This window comes from Panthera tigris, chromosome E2 (genome assembly GCF_018350195.1).
Source record: "Panthera tigris isolate Pti1 chromosome E2, P.tigris_Pti1_mat1.1, whole genome shotgun sequence".
Classification (NCBI taxonomy): Eukaryota; Metazoa; Chordata; class Mammalia; order Carnivora; family Felidae; genus Panthera; species Panthera tigris.
The window spans coordinates 12208644-12216786 of NC_056674.1; positions in this window are offsets into that span (position 1 = coordinate 12208644).

Genomic DNA, 8143 nt, shown 5'->3' on the forward strand with positions numbered 1-8143 from the left:
CAAGTTCCTATAAAAATGGAATTATAGAAAGTAAGGAATCAATCCATAATGATAGGAAAGAATTATACATATTGTGTCAGTGAAAATGTGGATTGTACCTTCAAAATATCCAGTTAATTTAAGTCTGCGTACATATATGTTCAAATACGTGTTTCATAGATAATGTGTGAAAGATTACTCACCATCATATATACAACAGTTTTCTCTGACAAGCAAAATTTTGGCGTAGTCTTTTTTTTTTTTTTTTTTTGTACTTCATTTAAAATTTTTTTTCAATTAACATGTACCAATTTTACCAAAGTAATAAACTACTGAGTTATCATCCTTTATATTTAAGAATCCATAATGTGATTGCTTTATTTCACTAGACGGCATTATGGCCAAAACTAAAGAATAAAATCCGTGAGGTTAATTTTCAAAATTCTCTAGGTTTCTAAAGATACAGATAAATTAGGTGTCAGCAACTTTTTCTTACTGTGAAATTTCTTTAGGTCTCAGAGGCCATGCAGCCTAGAATGCTCTAGTACAATTCACTACTATTATAAACTGGTGCATCATAATTTTTCTCAGATTTCTCCCGTTGGATGAATGGGGCGACCAGAGCACGCCCTTACCCTGGCTTTCAAGGTGCTAAGTCAAGTTGCACAGTGTCAGACATTGGGGCTTCTAATGCATTTCTTTACTGTCATCACTTCCAAGGGAAAATCATGAACGCTCATGGTGGTTTTATCATTTAGGAAGCTTTTAGCTGTAAGTAACAAGAAATGTAACTTAGAGTTGCTTAGACCAAAAATATTTCTCAGCTCATATAAATAAAAAGATGCAGGCAGGGTAAGATGTGGGTCTGGGCTTTGTATTGCTTTTGTTTAACTCTCCCACCTCTGTCCTTTTATGTGGACTCTTGTCTTTAGATTGTTCACAAGATGGCAGTATCACCTGCTTTTTTTTTTTTTTTTTTTTTCTCACAGGTGAGGGAAGAGAGCTTCTGTCTCATTTTTAGTGTTATGTAGCCCTAGTTCCCCCAAATACATAAGATCTCTGTCCTCTCCAACCCCCACTCAAGACTGAGGCTAAACCAAGACAATAAAGAATATCCTTGTTTCCCATAAATAGGCTAGCTTGTTCCTAGAGGCAAGCAGTAGCAGGCTACATTGGAAAAACAGCAAAAATATGGACTGAGAATGCTGTGGCACAGGTATGCAGAGATGGCCAAAAGCTGAGGGTGAAGAAGGAACATTGAGAAAAACCCTCCAACACTCCAGCCCCTACCCGAAGCGCCAGTAATATTAGAAAAATTTGAAGTGGTATACTAAAGATAACTATTTCAACAACAGAATCTAATTCCACCTTAACTCCTGGCCAGATTCGTTCACCCTAACACTTTAGCAGAATAGCTGTGCCCAGTTCCAGACAAAAATAACATTTACTTCAGTTTCTACCATTTGACACACGTTATTTGGCATTCAGTCAAAAAATTACATGATTACAAGAACAAACAACCCTCTCTGCCAAGTAGCAGCAGACCAATTAATAAAACCACACAGTGAGATGCCCATATTTTGGAATATCAGAAAGTTTTACATAACTGATTGGTGTGTTGAGTGCTTTTGTGAAAAGGGCAGACAATATACACGAACAGATGGGGGAACTTGAGTGGAAATTAATAAAGAGTGAAATAGGAAGTGCTAGACAAGAAAAATTTTATCATAAAGGATGCTTTGAAGGACTCATGAGTAGGCTCAACAAAACTGAGGAAAGTGTCAGAGAACTTGAATATAGGTCAATTGAAATCATTCAAACTAAAACAGAGTAAAGGACACAGAGCATCAAAGAACTGCGGGGAAACTTCTTATGGTCTAATATATGTATAATTGGAAATCTAGGAAGAGAAGAAAGCAAGAATGAGAAGAGAAATATTTGCAGAGATAATGGCTGAGAATTTTCCATAAATAGTAGAAGACCAATTCTAGATCCAAGAACCTCAGAGTGCTCAAGCAGGATATAAAAACAAACAAACAAACAAACAAACAAAAAAATGAGACCTATTCTTGCCAAACAGCTGAAAATGAACAAGGCAGAGGAAATATTGATGGTGGACAGAGAAAAAGGACACATTACGTACAAGGAACAGAGATGAGAAAAAACAGACTTCTCATCATTCAAGCCAGAAGTCAGTGGAGTGATATCTTTAAAATCCTGAAACAAAATGCTGTTAATCAAAAATTCCAAGCCCAATGAAAAAAAAGTCTTTTTAAAAAGTATGTAAAATGATGATTTTTCAGATGAATAAAAGCTAACAATTCACCACCAGTAGATCTGCACTACAAGAAATATTAAAGGAATTTCTACAGGCAGAGAGAATATTATACCAGAGATAAATTTGGATTGAAAGAGAGAATGAGAAAGAAAGAGAAAGAAAGACATAGAATTTTTCTTATTTTTAATAACTCAAAAATATTCACCAAAGCAAAAAGTGAGCAAGGTTTTGTGAGTTTATAGCACATGTAAAAAGTAAAATATAACAATACCTTAAAACACAGCAAAAAAATTGGAGGTATGCTGTTCTACACTACATGGATTGGCATAAAAATATTATAAGATAGGCTGTGAAAAATTATAGGTGCATATTATAAGCCCCAAAACAACCATTTAAAAAAAATTTAGGGGTGCCTGGGTGGCTCAGTCATTGGGTATCTGACTTCAACTCAGGTCATGATCTCATGGTTCGTGAGTTCGAGGCCCACGTCAGGCTCTGTGCTGACAGCTCAGAGCCTGGAGCCTGCTTCCGATTCTGTGTCCCCTTCTCTCTCTGCTCCACCCCTGCTTGTGCTCTGTTTCTCTCTGTCTTTCAAAAATGAATAAACATAAAAATTTTTTTTAATTGAAGTGATATATAACTAATAAGCCAGTAGTAGAGACAAAATGGAATTATAAAAAATAATCCAAAAGCAGACAGGAAAACTGAACAAATAGCACATGGTGGAAATAGTAAATATTAGCATGATAATAGCTTCAAATCCAGTGATATCTATAATTACATTAAATGTTCTAAACACACCACTTAAAGATCGTCAGATTGGATAAAAAAAAGCAAAACCCAACTATATACTATATGCCTTCTAAAGAAACCCTTTTTAAGTATAAAGAGATAAGTAGGCTAAAAGACTAAGAAAAAAAAACTAATCAAAAGAAAGTTGGACTACCTATATTCATATTTAAAAATTCATACAAGGAGTATTACCAAAGGAACATCAGGTGACATACAACTCTAAATGTGTATGCACCTAACAACAGAGCTTCAAAATTCATGAAGCAAAAACTGATAGGATACCATAAGTATCTTTGGAGAACTCAGTATATTCCTCTTAGTAATTGACAAAGCAAGATGACAGAAAATCAGTAAGGATATAGAAGACTTGAACAACACTACCACCCAACGTGGTTTATTTGCCACTTAGAGAACATCTCAGTGGTTGAATAAACATTACTTTCGAGTGCATTTAGAATATTCACCAAGACAAATCATATTCTGGGCCATAAAGCAAACCATACCAAATTTAAAAGAAGTAAAATCATGCAAAATATGTTCTCTAATCCAAATGGAATTAAATTGTATCAAGCAAGTGATACCTGTTGTGAACCACAAGGAGCAGCAGTTCCAGACTGTCAACCCACTGCATGGCTTGCAAATGTTGAGGTCCCTGGAAATATTGGGAACAACTTCATGAGAACATTACAAACACCTTTATGTCTATACAACTGACAATTTTAACAAAGTGTACAAATTCCTTGAAAGACACAAATTACCAAAGCATACAAGAATTGACAGCCTGGAGAGTCATATCTCCTAAACAAGGTAAATTTATAGAAAAAACCTTCTAGCAAAGTAAACCTAGGTGCAAATGGCTTTACTGGCAAGTTCTAGCTAAATATCTCAGGAAAAAGTGATTCTAATTCTAACCAAAATCTTAAAAAAAAAAAAATAGACATGGAACCTTTCTAAGTCATTTTATGAAGTCACTATTCCTGATAACAAAATCCAATAATGACATTTTAAGAACAGAAAACTGACTAATACCCTTCATGAACATACACTTGAAAATCCCCAACAAAATATCATATTCAGCAATTTCTAAAAAGGATAATAAATCATAAAGTGATATAGACTTAAAATGTAGATTTTTTTAAAATAAATTTAGCATTTATTTATTTTTGAGAGACAGAGCATGAGTGGGAGAGGGGCAGATAGAGGAGAAGACACAGACTCTGAAGCAGAATCCAGGCTCTGAGTTGTCAGCATAGAGCCTGACATGGGGCTCAAAGCCACAAACCGTGAGATCATTACCTGGGCTGAAGTCAGATGCTTAACCGGCTGAGTCACCCCGGCATCCCTGAAAATGTAGATTGTTTCAATATACAAAAGTCAAGCTGTCTAATTCAGTTAAATGCAGAAGAACTTTATAAAATTGAACATCAATTCATGACTTAAAAAAAATACCCAAAATCTAGGAATTAAAGGGAAACTACCTCAAGCTGATATAAGACATAGGCAAAAATATTGATAACATCTTTTTAGTGGTGACAGATTGAATGCTCTTTTAAAGCTGTATTTTAATTCCAGTTAACACAAAAAATAAATAAGATACAAACTGCTAGAAGGGTGGGGGCAGGGAAAAAGATTGGATGCTTTCACCTAAAAGTTTGGGAACAAGGCAAGGACTTCTACTCTCCCCGCCCCATGTCAACATTTATATTGGGAGGTAAGTAGCCAGTGCACCAAGGTGAGAAAAAAAAAAAAAAAAAAAGACAGGAAAGGAATAAATAAAACTCTAATTGCAGAAGACAAGATTATGCAGAAAATCTCAAGGAATCAACAAAAGAACAAGTAGAACCAATGAATATAGCAAAGCCACAGGATACAAGACTATACAAAAAAAATCACTGTACAGTAAAACCTTTGGGAGCACAATCCATTCTGGAAGCATGCTTGTAATCCAAAGTGCGTGCATATCAAAGCAAATTTCCCCATAAGAAATAATGGAAACTCAGATGGTTTGTTCCACAACCCAAAAATATTCATATAAAAATGATTACAATACTGTAATATAATACAAAATAATAAAGAAAATACAAAATATAAAGAAAAATAAATTAGCCTACACTTACCTTTGAAAACCTTGGTGGCTATTTGAGGGAGACAAGAGAGAGGAGGGTTATTGTGTAGGACAACTTTCACTATCACTAATGGAATCACTGCTATCTATTGGCTCAATGGAATCTTCTTCTGCATGGGGGCCATTGTATATGCTCACACAGATGCTGACTACGGTACAGTATTAATACACTCTTGTCATATACAGTATTTAATGTAACTGGCAAGAAGGCAGCAGAGGAAAGGGTCTATATCTGCAGGCAGCCTGACCCAGAATGAAGCAAAGCATTCCTAAGCTTGCCCTTGTATGGAAAAGCCAAGGACTGTCCATAGGTGCTTTGAAGTGACAAAAAATACACTAGTGCCAGTTGTGGGCACCTTCCAACATTCTGAAAAATCACTGATTTCTGCCAAATACTACAGCCTGAGACCGAGCATGGTAGATGATCACCCACAATCCTACAGCAGGAGAGAGAGAGGAACCATTGGCTCAGTTGTGATCATGTGACAACAGGCATCACATACAACTTGTAAGACATCACTTGTTTATCAAGCTAAAATTTATTAGAAATGTTTGCTCGTCTTGTGGAAAACTTGCAGAACAATTTACTCACAGTCCAAAGTTTTACTATACTTGTTCCAAACTATCGGAAATTGAAATTAAGAAAGAAAAAAGCAGTACAATTTACAATAGCACCGAGTATATAATGTACGGTAACAGGGAGAGACTGGGGGCATGAGTGTGTGTGATCTGTATGCTGCATATTACAAAATACTGATGAAAGATTTAAAAGACCACTCAAACAAATAGATACGACCTACTCATGGAATTGTTAAGCCATTTGTCCTAAATTGATCTATAATGCAACACAGTTTCACTCAATATCCCAGAAGTTTTTGCAGAAATTGACAAGCTATTTTTAAAATCTGCAAGAAGTAAATAAGAATGGCCTAAAAATTAAAAAAATAAAACGATATTGGAAGACTCACACTATCTGATCTCAAGACTTACTATAAAGTTACTATAATCAATACAACGTGGTATTGGTGAAGGAATAGACACATAAAACAGTAAAACATAATAGAATCCAGAAATAGATCCACATATATGTGTTCAATCGATTTTTGGCAAAGATGCAAAAGCAATTCAATGGGAGAAATCATTTTTCAACAAAGTATGCAGGAATAATTAAGCATCCATGTTCAAAAGAATTAATCTTAACCTATACATCACACGATATCAAATATTAACTCAAAATGAGTCTTAGGCCTACATGTAAATCCTAAACAATAAAAGACCTAGAAGAAAATGTGGGACAGTTTTCTTTATCACTTTAAGTTAGGCAAGGAGTTATTAATATGATCCATATAAGAAATTTGGTAAGCTGCACTTGATCAAAATTTAAAACCTCTGCTTTTCAAAAGGCATTGTTATGAAAATAGAGAATCTACACACTGGGAAAATTATTTTCAAAACATGTTAACATGGACTTGTATTCAGGGGCACCTGTGTGGCTCAGTCAGTTAAGCGTCCAACTCTTGATTTCAGCTCAGGTCATGATCTCGTGGTTTGTGAGTTCAAGTCCTATGTCAGGCTTTGTGCTGACAGTGCAGAGCCTGTTTGGGATTCTGTCTCCCTCTCTGTCTGCCACTCTCCTGCTTGCTCTCTCTCTCTCTCTCTCTCTCTCTCTCTCTCTGTCTCTTTAAATTAAAATAAGCTTTGGAGGGGGGTTCCGGAAGATGGCGGCGTAGGAGGACGCGGGGCTCACAGCGCGTCCTGCCGATCACTTAGATTCCACCTACACCTGCCTAAAGAACCCAGAAAACCGCCAGGGGATTAGCAGAAGGGAGTCTCCGGAGTCAAGCGCAGACGAGAGGCCCACGGAAGAGGGTAGGAAGGGCGGCGAGGCGGTGCGCGCTCCACGGACTGGCGGGAGGGAGCCGGGGCGGAGGGGCGGCTCGCCGGCCAAGCAGAGCCCCCGAGTCGGGCTGGCGAAAGCGGAGGGGCCGGACACACTGTGTTCCGACAGCAAGCGCGACTTAGCGTCTGGGAGGTCAGAAGTTAACAGCTCTGCGCGGAAAGCGGGAAGGCTGGAGGACAAAGGGAGGGAGAGCTGCTGAGCCCCCGGACAGCAGAGCTCAGCTCGGCGGGGAACAAAGGCGCCAGCGCCATCTCCTCCGCCCATCCCCCAGCCAAAATCCCAAAGGGAACCAGTTCCTGCCAGGGAACTTGCTCGCTCCGCGCAAACACCCAACTCTGTGCTTCTGCGGAGCCAAACCTCCGGCAGCGGATCTGACTCCCTCCCGCTGCCACAGGGCCCCTCCTGAAGTGGATCACCTAAGGAGAAGCGAGCTAAGCCTGCCCCTCCAGCCCCCGTGCACCTTGCCTACCCACCCCAGCTAATACACCAGATCCCCAGCAACACAAGCCTGGCAGTGTGCAAGTAGCCCAGACGGGACACGCCACCCCACAGTGAATCCCGCCCCTAGGAGAGGGGAAGAGAAGGCACACACCAGTCTGACTGTGGCCCCAGCAGTGGGCTGGGGGCAGACATCGGGTCGGACTGCGGCCCCGCCCACTAACTCCAGTTATACACCACAGCACAGGGGAAGTGCCCTGCAGGTCCTCACCACGCCAGGGACTCTCCAAAATGACCAAACGGAAGAATTCCCCTCAGAAGAATCTCCAGGAAATAACAACAGCTAATGAACTGATCAAAAAGGATTTAAATAATATAACAGAAAATGAATTTAGAATAATAGTCATAAAATTAATCGCTGGGCTTGAAAACAGTATACAGGACAGCAGAGAATCTCTTGCCACAAAGATCGAGGGACTAAGGAACAGTCACGAGGAGTTGAAAAACGCTTTAAACGAATTGCAAAACAAAATGGAATCCACGATGGCTCGGCTTGAAGAGGCAGAGGAGAGAATAGGTGAACTAGAAGATAAAGTTATGGAGAAAGAGGAAGCTGAAAGAAAGAGAGATA